The sequence below is a fragment of the Eublepharis macularius genome, chromosome 1 (genome assembly GCF_028583425.1).
Source record: "Eublepharis macularius isolate TG4126 chromosome 1, MPM_Emac_v1.0, whole genome shotgun sequence".
Taxonomy (NCBI): domain Eukaryota; kingdom Metazoa; phylum Chordata; class Lepidosauria; order Squamata; family Eublepharidae; genus Eublepharis; species Eublepharis macularius.
Window position 1 is genome coordinate 249,916,497 of NC_072790.1, and position 19,437 is coordinate 249,935,933.

The 19,437-nt window shown below is 42.6% G+C and overlaps 1 long non-coding RNA gene across 1 annotated transcript; it reads right to left on the reverse strand.

Moving 5' to 3' along the window:
* Positions 1 to 471: 471 nt before the first annotated feature.
* Positions 472 to 5,144, reverse strand: LOC129343399 (uncharacterized). Its single transcript, XR_008598293.1, has 2 exons — positions 5,112 to 5,144; positions 472 to 1,527 (listed from the first exon to the last, which is right to left on the reverse strand). It is a non-coding gene; the product is annotated as an uncharacterized LOC129343399 (long non-coding RNA).
* Positions 5,145 to 19,437: the final 14,293 nt, after the last annotated feature.

Sequence of the window (19,437 nt, forward strand, 5' to 3'; positions counted from 1 at the left end):
AATGATTCAATCTGTCTCTTTCCGTTTCATTTATCTCAAAGGGAGATTCTGCCCACAGTTCCTTGGAAATGAGTGGGATGTTGTTTTTCACAATGTCTTTGATAACGCCTACAACTTGAGATTAAACATAGGTGACTTCTGCACTCAAAGCTCTATGTTTCTTCTTTTGGATAGAGCATATGAAGCTTTGTTACACCAAGGTGGACCACTGGCTCCTCTAGCTCACCAGTGGTGGAGGGTCTCCAGGTTTATGGGCAGTGCAAGTTCTTTTCCAATACTTAAACCTGAGATGCTCCTAGGTGAAGATGCTGTGGACTGAACCTGGGACCTTCAGCATGCAAACAATGGGTATGCTATCTCCGAGTTATGGCCCCTCCCCAGAACATAAACTCTGTCTATTCTTTCATCTTCATTACAATAAAGAAAAGAAAAAAATTATCCATGGACTCCAAGACTCAAGGAATGCCAACGTCATGAATTACAAAGGTTTAATTCAGCAAGCAAAGGCAAAATAAATTAGATGCAGTTTCTTAAGCATCACCGGTGTAAGGATCATGCCAAGACATGTTTCCACAAGTCTCCACAGAATTTGCAAAGCTTTATTAAACGAGTCTAGTGTCATAATCTTACGATGGACATCCTACGATGGTCTTTGTCCAGAATAAGGCACTGCGACAGCATAGACACATAAATCCCTTCCAGGCTAGCATCCCTCCCTCCCTTCCTGCTGAGAACTAAGAGCCAAGCTACAAGTGATGAATTACACTTGCCAGGCAAGTGTAATTCATCACTTGTAGTTTGGCTTTAAGTGCACAGGGCCTTGAAGCCTCCAACGCCACAGAGACTCCTTCCCCAGTGCTAAGAGCAGGTTAGTGAAAACAGTCAGCTCATGGGAACCTCCACACTCCCCCCTTCCGGCATGGCAACGGCAGATGCAAGCCACAGTTCACTGTGGGTCAAGAATGATGAGTATCTCTTGGTGAGATAAGATGTGCATTGACTGAAGCATAAATACAGCAGTGAGCGTGCAGATAAGCATCTTGAATGTCTTCATGGTCACATGCTGAGGGATTCGGTTGGGCTGATGAATCCTCCAACAGGGATTTGCTGAGTTGTTCAATCCTCAGGATGCCTGGCTGCCGTCGGGCTGAGCTGTCTCAGATTCTACAGGAAGCCAAGGTGGACCCAAGTGCTGGTGGAGACAGAGGCGGGAGAAGTAAAAGGTGAACAGGAGCGATAGTCCTGGGTTTGGTGGCAGGCGAAGCATAATTTATTTATTTGACAAATATTTACTCCTGGGTCTTTGTTGTACAGCCGATGAAGCGTCGTGGGTTCTCACGTTACTCCTTCTCCTTATCACTCTGCCTTCTCGGAGGATGGTTTGTCCTCTTTTTCCCCCTCTTTTTCCTTCTCCTTGTTTTGTGGAGGAGTCTTCTGGTGGGTTTGCTTCTGCTCTGGAGGGGGTTTGGGCTGAGCCTTTTTCTGCTGTTGATCCTTGTCAGGCATATTTGTAGGATTTAGGCAATGCTTTAGGAGGAAAAAAGGAGGAAAATATATGAAGCTGTCTTCTACCAAGATATGCTATTCTAGACCACTTCCTAGATAGGCGCAGCAATTCAGGATCTGATGGTTGATTCCGCACACATTGGATAATGCACTTTCAATGCACTTTAGCTATCGTTTGGAAGTGGATTTTTTTTTCACGCTCAAAAAATTCAGTTCCAAATTATCTCTAAAGAGGATTGGAAGTGCATTATCCGACATGTGCGGAATCAGGGAATGTCTTCAGCAGCAGCTACAACCTGAGAACTTTTCATTTAGTCACTCTTAACCTTTAGCCCGGCAGGCAATGGCAAACCACCTCTGTTAGTTGCTTGCCGTAAGAACCCCACTAGGGGTCGCCATATGTCAACTATGACTCAACAGCACTCTCCACCAACCTTTAGTTTGCTACCACTAGGAGACTGGTGGGAGAGGGAATTGCCAGAATGGTTGTCTTTTGATACCACAATATCACTTCCTGTTACATAACTGGAAGTGATATCACTGAGTTGAAATGAGCTCTAGGATTCACTCCAAACTCTGGAAAAACCCACAGAGCTTCAGGTTTGTGGTGGGGAGATGTGTTGGTTTATTGTAGAAAAGCAAGATTCAAATCCCGTAGCACCTTAAAGACCCACAAGATTTTCAGGGACATCTGAAAAGGGGAGTTTGACTATGGAAAGCTTGTACCCTGGGAATCCTGAAAGTTTTGAGTGAATACTAGATCACCCGGAGATATTGAGACATCATTTCCCGTTATGTAGCCAGAAATGACGCTGCTGCAGTATCAGAAGATCACCATTTCACATACCCCTATTTCCTCTGCTGCCCTACTGAGTACTGGAAGGGGTTTAGGGGGAGGACAGGCAAGTAAATGGCAACCCAAATTATGATCCAGCAAGTGCACAACATTATCATTGAATGTTCCCAAGACACAAGTTAACAACTGGGACATTAAAAAGGGCTCAGGAAAGGAGAAATGGATTCTCAAAAAAGATACCAATTTCTGTTTGAGACTCCCTTGTTTTCTTGCTATCTCATCCCTGATATTCTCTGTCATTGATGGAGGAGTATTATTTTTGCTTTTGGGGGGCAAAAGTGGGAAGGGGCTTCCCTATTTTAATCCTGTGTTCTGTGTCCCACCTTTTAAAGGGCCTAATGGGGAAAAAAGATAATCTGGGATTTTGTCGTTGGGTTGGGGTGAACAGTATAAAACAACTCTTCTCTGTAGGCTTTCAGAGGCCATTGCAAGTGGGGGAAACGCGCTACCTAAAATCCTGAAACTACAAGTTCTGAATGCTCATTAAGATTTGCAAATCATACCCCTCCTTGACAGATGGCTATGGTCCCAGTTTTGAAACCACTGTTTTCACTGGAGAACCATGACTCTTCTCTTTATGGGGAAACTGCTCCGTTGATTTCTATTGGAGCTTGGCCACCGATAGCCCAGAAGAATTCTAGCCAGCCCTTATTATGGAATTCAACTTATTCTTCCCAAGTTTTCTTCTAAGAGCTAAGCTACAAGTGACGCCCTACACAGGTTGGACACTTGTCAGCTTCCCTCAAGTTTTGATGGGAAATGTAGGCGTCCTGGTCTTGCAGCTGTAATGGAGAGGCAAGCTGTAAATCTAAGATGCCTACATTTCCCATCAAAACTTGAGGGAAGCTGACAAGTGTCCAACCTGTGTAAGGCGTCACTTGTATCTTAGCTCTAAGACAAGGCCCTTTACTTCGTCCTTCCTTTTGCATTTTCAACAGCAATCCATGGGCAGGGCTAGGATTATGGTTAGAGTTAGGGTTGGAGTTAGAATTAGGGTTCCCCCTTTAGGTCTTCTCTCTCTCATTTGTCCATGTAGATTTGAAAACAGAAGTCAGCCACAGTGAAAAGATTTGATAAGGAAAGGAAAGACTGTGGCTGGAAGGCTCAAGAGCGCAGACAACTGGGCAAAAGTCTCAAGGCAGGCACATGTAGTAATCACCCTGGTGGGTAAGAACTGGTAATAGGGAGACACACACAGCTGCTGATGGATGTGAGGGAGGAGAGGGTTAAACTGTCTTTGGCTTATCTGTAGGAATGCATACACAGCAATGAGTCTGTGATTAGGTGCAGTGTTGACCAGTCTACCTCCGAACAATTTGAAATGTGTGATTGTGTGTGCATGAGCATGTGCGCACATGACATCAAGTCACAATCTAGTTATGGTGATCCCAGAAAGGGGCTTTCAAAGCAAAGGGAAAGCAGAGGTGGTTTGCCAGCGCTTTCCTCTTCAGAGTTTTCTCCGCTTAGCTTCTAAGAGCTAATGAGATCAGACTATAACAAACCATCTTCCCTCCCAATTTGAAATATAGTACCTCTTAAAAGTCTGTTCCCAAGCAGAGATTTAGAGTGTGAGCTCTTGAAGGCAGGGGCTTGCCTTTTCAATACCAGACAGACCATTTTCTTTTCCCCAGAGAAGTTGAACTGCCAAGATTCCGACATTGTTACCTGAGAAGGAACATTCTGTGCGGCCATTCTAGTTTATCTGCTAACGGAAAATGGGAGGTGATTTTTCCAAATCCCATTCCCACTGTATGAAGGTCCCTGTTCCACTAGAGCAGAATTTCAGGGAGCATGGATTGGGAAGAAGAGGGAGTCTAATTCCACTGATGGAATTTCCTCAAGAGTAGATGAAGAACATTGCTATATTAGACCAGGAGTCCATCTACTCTAGCATCCTGTCTCACACAGTGGTCAACCAATTACTCTAGAGGGCCAGCAACAGGGCACAAAGGCCTTCCTTTGATGTTGCCTGCTGTCACTGGTATTCAGAGGTTAGCTGCCTCTGAATGTGGAGGTTCTCTTTAGCCACTATAGCTAGCAGCCCCTGATAAACCTACCCTCCATAAATCTAACACCCTTTGAAAGCTATCAGTTCCTCTGGCCATCACTACACCCTCTAGCATCAAATTCCACATTTTAATCTGTATTTCCTTTTGTCCTCCTGCCAAATAGCTTAATGGAGTTTTACCACGGGATCCAAGCCATGGAAAAGTTAAGACAGTTCACATTCCCTCTCTAATTTTTTGTAAATGTGAGGCCATATATACAGGACTGTCCTCAAATACGACTCGAGCATGTCCCAGTAAGTGCCTTCTTGGGGAAAAGAAACCTCCATCCACATTGTTTCAACTGACACTGATCCCATATTTATGCAAGCTCTCTTGCCAAAAGTCTACAAACATTCTACGTTCAGTTGAGCCAGGGGCTAATAAGCTATAATAGGGTTGCCAACCCGAAATGGTAACTGCGACTGTACGGCTGCTGCATTTTCCACACTGCTCCCCCACTGGTCCTATTGCCTACCCTCCTCCCTTGTTTATTCTGCGACTGACGTAAAATCCTGCTAGTTATGGGCAAAAGCACCAGCGGAGCTGTGGGACAGGAGAAGACGAGCAGATTCGTGACAATATCTCCAAAGAAAGAAACAGCAAATCAAATAATCACAACCATTAAGTAAGTCTACAATTTAACAAATACAATTTAACATCAACAAGAGAGTTTGTATTCCTGTAATCAGGCAACAGCTTACCCACTTCAGGCGAACTGCAGATGAGAAAACCGAAGGTGAAGTGATAGAGGCCGGTAGAGACGAGACCTCTTTTATAGAGGATCCGAAGAGTTAGCTCCTTGAATTAAGCACCAGGCAATGCAGATGAGACGTTATGCATAAGTTCATTATCTGAAACTATCTTCTCTATCTCATCCTTTACATAATTTAATTATAAATTGGCCAACCTCTAGGTGAAAATAAATATGGAGAAGTTCAACGTGTTTCCTGGTACGATGGTCTTTTGAAAGTCATGAGTCTTAAAGTCATACAATTAATTTTTATTATGAACTAATTCGCATCGGCATTAAGGGACACAAAATCAAAGAAATAACAAAGACCGTCTTACTTACTTCCAGGTTTGTGGTATGTTGTGACTATAAAGTGGCCATTTCTATTCCCCTTGGCCAGTCCCTTTGAATGATTATATTGTTTTATGGAATTTTTGTTCAATGGGATTCAGTGTGGCTTTTGCTATAAGTTCTGATTTTATGGGAAGAGAGAGATGATAGATGATAGAAAGTCCACCAGCTGTACAGAACTAAATAATATTCCAAAGAATGTGAAATCCACCAGTGTTTCTAAGTTTGCCTGACAAAACGTCTATGTCAGCTATCAAATGCTAAGCACCATTGCATATCATTTACAGAATCAATTACTTTTGAGATCTTCCTCAGAGGTCCTATTTCATTTATCTCTGAATGTCCACTAGAGACAGGGCAATTCACCTTTATAACAACTTTGTCTGATCCTTAGGAGTAGGGTTGCCAATCTCCAGGTGACCTTGGCATCTCCTGGAATAGCGATTGATCTCCAAATTACAGAAATCAGTTCCCTTGGAGAAAATGGCTGCTTTAAAGAGTGGACTGTATGGTATTATACACCACTGAGGTCCCTCCCTGCCTCAAATTCAGGCTCCACCCCAAAATCTCCAGGAATTTCCCAACCCAAAGTTGGCAACTCTACTAAGGAGCCAAGAAAAGACATTTCTGTCAGGGTCGTATAACCCATGGCCGGGCTCCTAGGCTTTCAGGTATTTCGGGGGCCCTCCAGCACTTCAATCTTTCACCCCACTACAACTGACAGTATGTTAGGTACTAGACCACAGTACACAGCCCTATATCCATTTTGAGGATCTCCTGAAGAATTCTGTTCACAATTTTGAAATTATTTTTATTGCTCAATTAGAACTCTTCAGGAAAACACATTTTAGGGGTATAATTATTCAATACTGTAATATTTTGATGTGAATAAAATTTTTATTATTTATTAAATATATATATACATTATGGGTAATTGTTTTAATATAAGAGACAATTTGTTTCACATCAATAAGGAAGCAGTTAATTATCTTATTAACAGAGGTTATAAAAGAGAATAAATTAATTGTAATTTATGTGGGGTGTGCCTCAGCCAAACAAATTGATGGGCCCCTAATCCCTGAGGGGACCCTTTAGGCTTTGGCCTAGTCAGCCTTACAAATAATACGGCCCTGATTTCTACTTTTGTGACTACCCTTTGGCTGTAGTTGATTCATTGTTTCATACTTTTTTTTACCATCCAAAGCATGCAATAGCCAGAAAAAGCTTTCTTTAAAAATGACTGTTGAAGTACTCTGTCATTCCGGACTTTTTAAGATAAAGATTACTTCTGAGCAGGCTTTCTGCATTTTGGATGTGGCAAACTTTTGTTTTACTGTTATTTTTAATCCTTAAATTTTGTTTATAGTGTATGGCCTATGGGCTGCTAAACTTGAATAAACTGAAATTAAAGCAGAAACAGATATTTCTCTTTTTTCCCCAGGTTTTCCCCGACTTGTGAGATATGACAAGTAACATGAAAACGATTCTTCTGTTGTTGTTTTTGAGTCTCAGACTTGGCTTTTGCTCTCTGTTTTTAGGTTCTGCTATTTAACAATGCTTAACTTCGGTGGGATGCTGCAGCTTTTCTTCAGAAAGATTGTACTTATTTTTATTTTTCCCTTTATCATTTTAACTTTTTCTAACGATCTTGGGAATTTCAAAAGTGAGGGGGTAGGATAATAAATAAGCAAGAGGGTGGGATAATATATAAGCAAAGCAACAAATCATTAAATGCCAAACTTCCAATGCCAAATATCATTAGATGCCAAATGCAAACACTAAATATTCAGTGACTAATACATCTTTAAAGATAATAACCGGTCAATATTAAGTATTAATGCAGAGGAGAATTGGCAAGCTAATTAATTCAAATTCTGTGACTTCAAACTTTTAGGCAACAAGAGTACTTACAAAGGTCTTTTATTATATATTTGAAACATTTGTATCCCACCCTATAACGAAGCTTGTAACAAGGCAGTATATAACCTCTCTAAAAGACAATTAAAAAAAAATACAAACGACAAGCGTTACGATGGAAACTGACAGTATTAAGATTTCAGTTGTAAATATCAGTCAAAAGCAGCAATAATAAATGTAGCTGCATCTGATTACCAGCTAAAAATAGTTATTATTTGTCAACAACAGTCTAGGAAAACACAAATAGCTTCACCTGGCATCTGTTGTCCAGTTGGGGGGCCATATCAGAAGACTGTCTGTCTTTGACAGCCACTCATTTAATTCTGTGGATGGAATCACAGAACAGGCCTTTGACGAAGTTCTCAGCAACGTGCGAAAACAGCTCATGAACTTGCTTTTCTAACTCTATTACAAAAATCTTATAAAATCTGTAACAAGCTGGTGGAATCTCTTTGATTACCTCAGAAAGAGCTCAAGATCAACTCTACCTCGCATTGACAGCGACGGCAACCAGTGGGAGACCATGGCTGATGATTGTTTGATGTCACTTCCAGGGAAAACCTGGAAGTAACATCACACCTCTCTAGGAATCACTGGAAACTCTATAGTAAAACCCTAGGCACCCAATGGCCTTTTAAAACATTTTCTCCTGTCCCCATTGTGGTGCTGGCAACTCTGACTTTATCTTAGTAATGGTGAACTCCCTGTTCCTCAGTTTGTAATCAACTCGATATTTTCAAGAAGTCATGGAGAACTCCTACAGAAAGCTCAGGTTTCCATTCCCCCTTTCCAAAAAAAAAAATCTAAGGAACCTCAGAAAGAGTAGCTCTGGGAGAACAACCTGCTTTCCTATTTGTGTCAGAAGGAAAAAATTGTAACTCAGGGCCAAGCTACACGTGACAAATGACACTTGAACGGCAAGTGGATTGAGTGGAGGGCAAGTGAACAGGGAGAAATACACTTGCTGTTCAAGTGTCATTCGTCACTTGTAGCTTGGCCCTGAGACCTCCATCACAAAGGTAAGTTTGGGGAAAGGAATGTTTAATGCCAAGATAAGCTTATTATAAACCAAGCCCAAATGCTTGGTTTAGATCCTGTAAGGGGCTTTGGTGAGGCAAACTCCTCCATTTCGTGTTCTGGGCCCTCAAATTACAAACACAATCCACAGACGATTATTTCCTTGATGTTACACATAATCCTCGGCAATAAAATGTACATCCCTGTAATTCTTTCAAATCTTATTTCTCTCAATCTGACCAAAATGTAAATACTGGGCTAAGAGCTGCTTATGCATTCTGATGACATTGTTCGCTCTGACCTCGTTAATGCATTTTTTCTCAGTATTACAATAAAGTTAAATGGCTCTACCCCGCTGAGATACTCCATTTTAAAATGGGCTTAGATAAGACTTTGTTTTCTGATTTGCAAATCAGATCTTAATATTCATTTCCTGCATTATTTTCCAGCCCAACCATCTCGGAACTATTTGCCCTGCCTTCCACTCATTGGCTACACAGAAGGAAACCAAAGGAAGCACAAGGTTGGCTTCAGTCATGAGGTGAACACATTTGTTTCCTGCCACGATTATTCAAATGGCCACGTCAAGGATTCGGCTCCTTTTTTCCATTATTTTTGGCCAGCATCAGCTTTAGAATGTGATAAAGCCAATGTTAATATTCTCTTCCTGACAATCAAGTCAACCAGTCATATGTTCCATATTTATCCTTCCGTTCCCTCAAAGAATGCTGAGCAACATTCATGGCTTCCTTGTCCAAGTCCTCATGTCAACCCTGTGATGTAGAATGAGCCTGGCAATAGGCGAGATGGTTGGAGGCGGAGACATGGTGGGAGTGCCAGTGGAGCATGCATGCTGACATCACTTTCAGGGAAAACCTGGAAATGACAGCAATTTCTGGAAACTCTGCAGTAAAACCATAGAGTTTTCGCTGATTCCTAGAGCTGCCAACTTTTCCTTCTGGGTTTCCCCAGAAGTGATGTCATCATGCTTACAACACTGGTGAGGGTTTTTTTGTTTTTTTTACTATTCCCCTGCTGATGCTTGAAGTGGTTGAAACACAACAAGGAACCACGATGTGTAAGGAATAAACACAATCCAAATCACGGTGTGTGAGCTAAGCAACAGCCCACCCTGTTACGCTTACTAAGATTCAATAATTAAGTCCAATCTTTATCCATACTCCCCTAAGCGTAATATAGTGGGCTGTTGCTTAGCTCACACGCACGGTGATTTGGATTGTGTTTATTTCTTAGACATCATGGTCCCTTGTTGCGTTTCAACTTTTTGTTTGGTGGACATGTCTCAGTCAGCGGACAACTCAATTTGCTTATTCAGAGACTGATAAGGGTCATCGTTTGGCCAATATGCCCAGCATGTTGGATACACAAGAGGGGAGTATAGATAAAGATTGGACTCAATTATTGAATCTTAGTAACCGTAATATGGTGGAATGTTGCTTAGCTCACACACGGTGATTTTGACTGCTTGAAGTGGTGACAGGCAACAGAGGCTCTCACCCTGACCAGACAGTTGGCAGGCCTGTGGCCAAGCACAGATTTAACCCAGCACACTAACCATTACACCACACTGGTTTATATAACTACGCACAAAGAGTCTTCATGGTACACAAGTCCCTCCCCCAACTAATCAAGCAGCATTGTTTCACACTTGGTGTAAGTCTAACAGTGCAATCTTGAGCAGAGTCACTCCCTGCTAAGTCCATTGAAGCCAATGGGCTTAGAAGGGTGTAACTTTGTAGAAGTCTGCATTGTAAATTAACTAAAAGCCAGATGTCACTTGCCCCTAAGCTGAACTACTCTCCAGTTGTGGTGGTGGGCCCAACTCAACATTATTTTATTTTATTTCCATTTACAACCTTTTAACCTTGTCCTTCCTCCAAGGAGCTCGGGGCGTACATAGTTCTTGCCCCTCCTCCTCTTCATCCTTACAACAACTCTGCGAGGTAGGTTAGAAGCAGTGACTCGCAGAAGGTGGGGGTTTGAATGTGGATTTCACAGACTCCAGTCCAACACCCTAACCACTACGTTTCATTGGTTGTCAGAACAAGGACATACCACTCATCAAGATTATCTAGAGGAGACTTGCTCTGTTATTCTTGTTACATCTGAGGACATTCTCTGCGGTGGCACACCTTTTACAAAATCCCCTACTGCAAGAGATCAGGCTTAGGGGAGACAAGTGGCTACAGAGAGTGCCGTTGCCTCAGCAACGCCACCCTCGTTGTGGACCAGGCTTTCTAGAGACATCCGTTTAGGGCCTACTCTCTTTTCATTTTGGCATCAAATCAAAAACTTTTATTCGAAAGCGTGTTTGATGGTGATATATTTCAAAGTAGGATTGCCAGGCAGTGGGCGGGGGGAGGGGGAGGAGGGAACTTATCGGGTAAAGAGGGACTCTGCTGGCAGGTGAGGAGTTCAAAACAGGAATGGTGGGGAGTCTCCAGTATCCCAATTAGCTGACATCGGCCATCTCCACATGCCCTTAAAGGGACGGCCCACTCATGGAACGCTGGTGACCCAGCAATCGGTGGACGAGGGGGCAAATACCCAAGGGGTTTGCCTGCCACCAGTGGGCACCTGGAAACCCTAATTGTCATATATGCCATCAAGTGTCAGCAATGCCCTTCCATTCTCTACATTTGACAAACAGTTCAGTCCCTACGTAAAGGCATAAATGGACATAAATCTGACATTAGCAATCACTACACTCAAAAAACAGTGGAACATTTTAATCGTCCAGAACGTTCCATTGCTGACCTAAAAGTGGATCAGAGAAACTTCAAGGGGAGATTACAATGTGAGATTGCTGGAATGGCATTCATTCATAATTCAGAATAATGGGCACCCCAGAGCTAAACAGGATTCTTATCTCACTACAGGTGCTAACTTCTGCTTTAATTAAGTTGCATTGTACCTTGACATTTCCCTTTGCTACACCCCTCCCATCTAATCAAGCTGCATTCTACCCTTACATCCTGATGCCCTTCCTTGTAACACCCCACCCACCTTTTGCTGGGATATAAAAGCTCAGGGATCTCCATTTGTACTCGTATCTGATGAAGGGAAGTCCGACTCTCGAAAATTCATACCCTGAAAATCTTGTTGGTCTCTGAGGTGCCGCTAGACTTGAATATTGCTGCAGGCCAACACAGCAACCCACCTAAACTATCCTACGGGGTCATTTCTATATCATTTAATGTGTCATGCCCAATTGCTTGTGTTTTGTTTCCTCACGGTTTTCAGCTCTGTATTTGGATTTCTGGTTGTTTTCAAATTTCTGCTCTCCATATCTAATCACATTGTCTGTTGAATGTCCCAGCCGTTCATCATATTGACCTTACACTGTGTAATTCTCCTTGAGTCTCGGTGAGAAAGAGTCCAGTAGCACCTTTAAGACTAACCAACTTTACTGTAGCATAAGCTTTCAGGAGCCACAGATCTCTTTGTCATGATGCATCTAAAGATGGTCAGTCTTAAAGGTGCTACTGGACTCTTCTGTTTTGCTACTGCAGACTAACTCAGCTAACTCCTCTGGATCGGTGGGAAAGGCAGATTATTCAGGGGTTTTATTTTTTTCCCAGAATCCCCTTCTCCTTCCCCCATTTACACTGGAAGCTATGGATGACTGTGGCAGACATAACTAGGGTGATTAAGTGGAATTCTCTTAATTCATCTTTGCCAAATTGCTCACTGAAATTCAGCAACTTGTTTCTATTTCTCTTTTTAGGAATTTGAGTCAGTTTTGAATGAACTCCTCTTTCGTGAAGAGGAAGATTCACTTTAAATCTCTAAGAAGGAATGTTTTTTTTTATTATTTATAAACTACAAGCCTAGTTGAAAAATAAAGAACAAGGTGAGCCACTGAACAAATAATTAAACCGAAGCCAGGAATTGTCTGGATACATCCTTGCTGCATCAAACTGTTTTTACCCTTTGTACAACAACAACAACAACAACACCTTTATTGGCATATCTCAAATTATCATACCCTTTGTATCATATTACAGTGGCACAAAGACAGGCAGAAATCCACAGGTGTGGAAATTTACACTATCACAGGGTTTTTAAAAAACATCAAAGGTCAATCAATGAGAAACCAAAGAGAATTCCTCTTTTGGAAGAGGAGAAGAAGATGAGGAGAAAATCAGTGCTTTATCTAAAAAAGAAAGTTTTGGAAAAAGAAATTCCACCCCCTGTGACAATCCTAGACGCAACTCTTGCATAGCTAAGGCTAGAACCCTCAAAACTGGCCTCTGACTTGAAGAGGATGCTCACAACAAAATGAAGCCTAGATTTCTGCCAGCCCCACCCCACCCCCCATTTGTTCTGGAAACTACAGTTTTCTGTGGTAGGCGTAACTGAAAATAAAACTGGGAACTGCAAAATTGGCCCCTTCATTGTTGCATTGGAAGTTGTGGCTGTTTGTGGCAGGTGTAACTCATCCGAAACAAAAGGCGGCAGCTTGAAAATTGACCCCTAGCTTTCAGAATGCTGATGGTTGTTGCTGTGGCCAAAATAGAGGGTAGTTTGACCAGGTTTGGCCTGACCAGGTTTCCATTTGCCTTTTCTGGCCTCCTCAGCATTTGTTAAACTTCTCCACCTCCTCACCAGGCATTCCTGACCACATGCAAAAAGTTCCTTCTTTGGAATGAATTTCCTCATGCAAAGGCTATTTTGAACCAATGTTACATGTGACAAGCACCGCAAAAGGCACAAAAATACCAAAGTCAGCCATTGCCAAACAATCGACCATTTCTCATTTTTAAAAAAATCAAAAGAAGTATGTAAGTTACTGTGATCCACAATTTAAAACCATTTAGAAAACTGAAATAGGTCTCCTGAATCTGAGAGCCAAGCTACAAGTGATGCCTGAGACAGATTGAACACCTGTCAGCTTCCCTCAAGTTTTGATGGGAAATGTAGGCGTCCTGGTCTTACAGCTTGGCTCTCCATTTAATTGAAGTTTACAGAAACCCCCACACACACCCAGCAGCGGGGAAGGGGGGCACCCGGCGAGAGCCTGACGCCTGCAATCCCCTCCCGACTGCATGTTCTCCCTTCCACAGACTGCCGCTCTGTAAACTTCAATTAAATGGAGAGCCAAGCTGCAAGACCAGGACACCTACATTTCCCATCAAATCTTGAGGGAAGCTGACAAGTGTCCAACCTGTGGCAGGCGTCACTTGTAGCTTGGCTCTGAGAAGTTCATGTTTCTGTTATCAGATAATGAAACTTATGTATCTTATATAGTCTCTCTGTTTGCTCTTGCAGCCAAGATTAGATCTAAGGCAGCACTGACTGGGGACAGTTTTATGATTTTTATCTTTTAACTGTTTTAAACTAATTTTACTACTACATTTTGCCCTGTCCTGGCTAGTCCAGGTGAGCCTGATCTTATCATATCTCAGAAGCTAAGCAGGGTCAGCCTTGGTTAGTAATTGAATGGGAGACCTCCAAGAAGGCCAGGGTTGCAGAGGCAGGCAATGGCAAAGCACTTCTGTTAGTCTTTTGCCACAAAACCCCCACCAGGGGTCGCCGTAAGTCAGCTATGCCTTGAGGGCACTCTCCAGCACCACATCACTAGATTTTAGTTTTTATTAGCTATTGTACCATATGGTTTTGCTAACTTGTAATGGGCCAAATACAATAAAATTCTTTTTCCAGTTCTGAAATAGGTCTTGTAAATAACCCTTTATTTATCTCATTAGAGATAACAGTCATTTAGTAAGATAGGAAAAGTTACCTCCATGGTAAATTTCAAACATACCATTTCAAAAATTATCTGCAGCCGTAAACAAAGTGTTCTCACAGAATGAAATATAGAATCTCTCATCTTGCTAAATACAATCTGAGAGAGATTCTCCTCCATTACATTAGATCTATGAGTTCTTAAGTAACTTCTCTCCCATACAGTTGCCAATGTCTAGATGGGGACTAAAGATCTCCACGCTACATAGATGAGTTCTCCTGGAGAAAATGGTTGCTTTGGAGGGTGGAGGCAATGGCATTGTAGCCTGTTTAGGCCCTTCCTGCCCCCACACCCCACTCTCCCTTACCTCCACCCCCAAATCTGCAGGAATTTCTCAACACTGAGTTGGCAACTCTACTTTCCCAGCACACACTGAATTTGTGGTAGGGTAGGAGCTTTCGTGAGTCATTTCGTGAGTTCATTTCTTCAGATACAGATATCTGAAAAAGTGAGCTGGGGACTCATCAAAGCTCCTACCCTACCACAAATTTTGTTAGCCTTAGAGGTGCAACTGGACTCTTGCTCTTTTCTACTGCTACAGACAGACTAGCACAGCGACCCATCTTGATCTATCACTAGTACAAACTGGCATGCAAATTCCACGTATAGGGTCAGTGTTTGTCCTCAGCCATAGAGAGGTAGGATAGTGGTGGTCCATTAAAAGTAGGGTTGCCAGCTCCAGGCTGGGACATTCCTGGAGATTTGGGGGGTGGAGCCTAGAGAGGGCAGGGTTTGAGGAGGAGAGAGGTGGTTGCTCAGTATGGATGTGATGCCATAGAGTCTGCCCTCAGAAGCTGCTGTTTCCTCCAGGGGAACTGATCTCTCTGGCCTGGAGATCAGTTGTAATTCTGGGAGATCTCCAGGCCCCAGCTGGAGGTTGGCAACCCTAAATTGAAGGGTTCCTTGTTGGTGGCGCCAGTGCTGTGGAATGGGCTGCCTTTGGACGTACAGGCTGTTTCCTCACTGCTTGCCTTTCATGAGTAGAGTAATCCTGTTCTATTTAAAATAGCCTTTGCTTAGCCTTCTATTTTAGTGGTTCTCGGGTTTACTGTTTGCATATTGAAGTCATTTGAGTCTAGAAATTTTTAATGTAAAAAATATTCAATATTTGTTCAAAAATAAAAGAATAAATGCAAACAGCAGGAGTTTTTAAATATGCATCTCACACAGATGTATGCCCCCTGGAGCCAGTGCTGCCTAGGAATGGAAGTGTCTCCTTTTCTCGAGTGACAAGAGGATTACATGGAGCTGCTCAAAGAAACATTGAGATCTGTGGACCAAACTACAAATGACAATGGCCACAGGTCCACCTCTTGGCCACTAATGCCATTATTAGTGGCCACCAGTTCAACCTGTGACCACGGCCACCATTTAGGGGAGATTTCAGCCATTTAAAAATTGCTGTAAGGACCTAATCCTTAGAGTCCCATAGAGTGGTGGTGCCATGCGATCTTGCCCCCTCCCACAATTTTTTAAGTGCCAAAACAGTTGTGGGAGCTGTTTCAGCTCTTGAAATGGCATGAGGGGAATAAGATTGTGTGGTTCCACTGCACCATTTTGCCATCTTTTGGGCATGGAGCAGGGGGTCACTGGGCAGTTGGGGGGGGGTAGTTGTGAATTTTTAGCATTGTGCTGGGGGTTAGACTAGATGACCCTATGATTCTATGACCATGGGGCTAATTGTGATCAAGTCTGCACAGCCATTTTTAAATGGCTGAATTCTCCCCTAATATGGCGGTGGTAGTCACGGGTTGGACTCGTGGCCATCACAACGTGTAGTTTGGCCCTAAATATGAAGTTATTTGGAAAAAAATAAAAAATTGTGGAAGATGGTCGACTCTTGATAAATACTACAAAATGATTGTCTGATATAGTATTCCTTTAACAGTTTATCTCTTCTGGACTATAATGCCAGCGCACCCACCATATACATATTCCTCACCGATGTTCGCTAATTGTCCACAAGACTTTATTGCATTCTTTCAAGCTCAGGTGAATAAGTAACAGCAAGATACATTAGGTGATACTTTTTTAGTGACCACAAGAGGGCAATATTTCTTTAACTCTGGTGTAGGAAGGAGTCATTCTTGTGGAGGGAAAGCCAATAATGCAAAGGAATTATCAAGAGGAGGTCACATATGTGGTGAATCTATCTCTTCCTCCATATTGTGAGGGAGGATCCAAAACACACAGTTGGTGGCATGGTGCATGGATCTATGGCGTCTTGGATCTATGGGGAGGCCTTATTTGGAATACTTTGTGCCGTTCTGGTCACCAATCTCAAGAGGGCAACCAAGATAATTAATGGGATTGGAGCATCTTTCCTGTGAAGAAAGATTGAAGTATCTGGGACTTCTCCATTTAGAAAAGAGTTGACTAAGGGGGAACCTGATAGAGGTTTATAAAATTGTGCATGGTGTAGAGAGAGTAGACAGAGAGCACTTTTTCTCCCTCTCCCAAAATACAAGAACTCAAGGGCGCACGATGAAACTGAAGCTTAGTAGATTCACGACAGATGAAAGGAAATACTTCTTTACTCAGCCAATGATTAAAATGTGGAATTTGCCGCCAGAATTTGTGATCATGGTCGGAGGCAGGGCTTTTTTCCAGCAGGAACGCAGTGGAACGGAGTTCCGGACCCTCTTGAAAATGGTCACATGGGCTGGTGGCCCCTCCCCCTGATCTCCAGACAGAGGGGAGTTTAGACTGCCCTCCACACCACATGGCACGGAGGGCAATCTCAACTCCCCTCTGTCTGGAGATCAGGGGGCGGGGCCACCAGCCCATGTGACCATTTTCTCCAAGGGCAACCCATTGAGTTCCACCACCTCTTTCCCCAGAAAAAAAGCCCTGGCCGCAGGCATAGAGAGCTTTAAAAGGGGATTAGACAGGCATCCATCAATGGCTGCTACCCATGGAGAACCTCCACATCCAGAGGCAGTCAACCTCTGGATCCCAGTGCTAGGAAGCAACATCAGGGGAAGATCTCAGCCTCGATGCCTTGTTGTTGGCCCTCCATAGTAACTGTGTGAGACAGGATGCTGGTATAAATGGACCACTTGTCTGATCTAGCAAGGCTTTTCTTACGTGGCAGTCTGTCGTTGAGTCAGACTGTTGTAGCAAAAGCAAGAAGACTTTGAAACATTTTGTACCATGGGTTTTCATGGGCTAGACGGTGGAGCACCTTTAGTATAATCTCAATGGACCAGTGATTTAAAAGGGAGAAAAAGAATGATGTTTCCTGGCCCTTTTGGTATCAAACATCCTCCTTATCCTTAACGTCAAAGCCCTCCATGGTCTTCTTGACACCACCTTCACCTCCACGCCTGTGATGTTTGCTTCTCCAGTTTCATCCTGTCTGAAGATCTCTTGTTGCCTCAATTAGTTTCAAGTGGGTAGCCATGTTAGGGACAAACTACAAGTGATGCCTGACACAGGTTGGACACTTGCCAGCTTCCCTCAAGTTTTGATGGGAAATGGAGGCAGCTTGGCGGAATGTTGGACAAGTGACAGTTGAAAAGTCCGTTGGACAGCAGTCGGAGAGCCAAGCTGCAAGACCAGGACGCCTATGTTTTCCATCAAAACTTGAGGGAAGCTGACAATTGTCCGACTAGTGTCAGGTGTCACTTGTAGTTTGGCCCTTAGTCTGCAGTAGAACAGCCAGGCTTGAGTCTAGCAACACCTTAAAAACCAACAAGATTTCTAAGGTATAGGCTTTCAAGAGTCAAAGGATAGCTGATGAAGGCGCTTGACTCTTGAAAGCTTATAACCTGGAAATGTGGTTGGTCTTTCAGATAAAATAGCTGTCCACTTTCTCCCTTATGCCTAGAGCTCCCTCCACACTATTTGTTTGATGCCCCCTCCAATCTCCTTCAAGACCTTCCCTAGAATTCACTTTAAGATCCCTGGGGTATGGTGTTGTACTCATAAAGCATGATCCAAGTTGCTCATAAAGTACAAATAATAAAACCCCCCGATGCTGAGATGCTGTGCTCGTTTGTTTTTAATTACAAAGCTTTCATATATCCCATCAGGACCTTCCTTACAGAGACTGAGGGATCAAAGAGGGGAAAAGATACACCACAAAGAAATGATATGAAGCAAAAGGTTTAATAATGAATAGTCATAGTGCAAGACAGTTTGGAAATCTCGGTACAAATTGAAACTATTCCAGGACAGTTATGATTGGTAGCGTAATAAAGTGTATCTCAGGACCAGGACTAATAACATCTTTTGGGGTGGTATGACCTGTGCCGATGTGGTGTCTCTCTTCGTTGGTACATCACTTGCTGGAATTTTGAATATTGCTGTGCATCGGCAGGTGTGAATGAAATCTCATTTTTCTCTTCCATGCGTTGCTTGAAATTATACTTGTCAATCCAAATCTGTCACACATTCAACATCATGATGACCAGACCTCTCAGCCACCGACTTCTCATGGCAAAGTGATGTCACCCTATCATTCTACAATTTTCTTTACATGGTTTCCAGTCCACTGTTGACTGGCACATTGTTTTCCAGATTTCACATCATAATTTGCACGATAGGATACTTTTAACAGGTGCTGCACTATAATTTGGGTGATGATCTACCAAACCGCTCCCACATTCCATGTAGAAAAATGGAAGGGAGACACTCAAATCTAAGCCAAGGAAATTGTCAAGTCAGCATGCCACATACAGAACTTGTAAACCGTGTCATTCACAGCATAATTGCCAAACTGGAGAAAATCTGAAATGTGTTTGAATAGACAAGTTCTAAGAACACTTTCCTGGGAGCAATCCCTATTTAATAAAATGAGAATTACTTGTGAGTAGGCCTGCTTGTTTGTGCTCTATATATCTTCTAGAATAGAAACAAAGCATAGTTTTTAAACTTTGGAGATATTTTTGAAATGCTAGAAAACCACCATAAGGCGTTGAGATTTAAAGGCATTGGCTTTGACAGTTTCAACTATTTTACATTTTTAAAAATTCATAACTGAGAATGTCAAGGCAAAAATAAAATAAGATCAGGATAACATAACTGATATTTCCTTAGGGGGAAACTTAAAGTAGGAGCATATATTATGCTGCCAGATTTCTTGCAGTTGTAACACATTTGAGCTGTACGGGTAATATTTCCTTCCATCATTTCTGTCTTTTGACTCCTTATTTTGAGGATACTCTCTCAGCGAACAAACTCAAGCCTGATTTACATGAGCCAAAGAATGAGGCAGGAACAGGGCTTTTTTTCAGCAGGA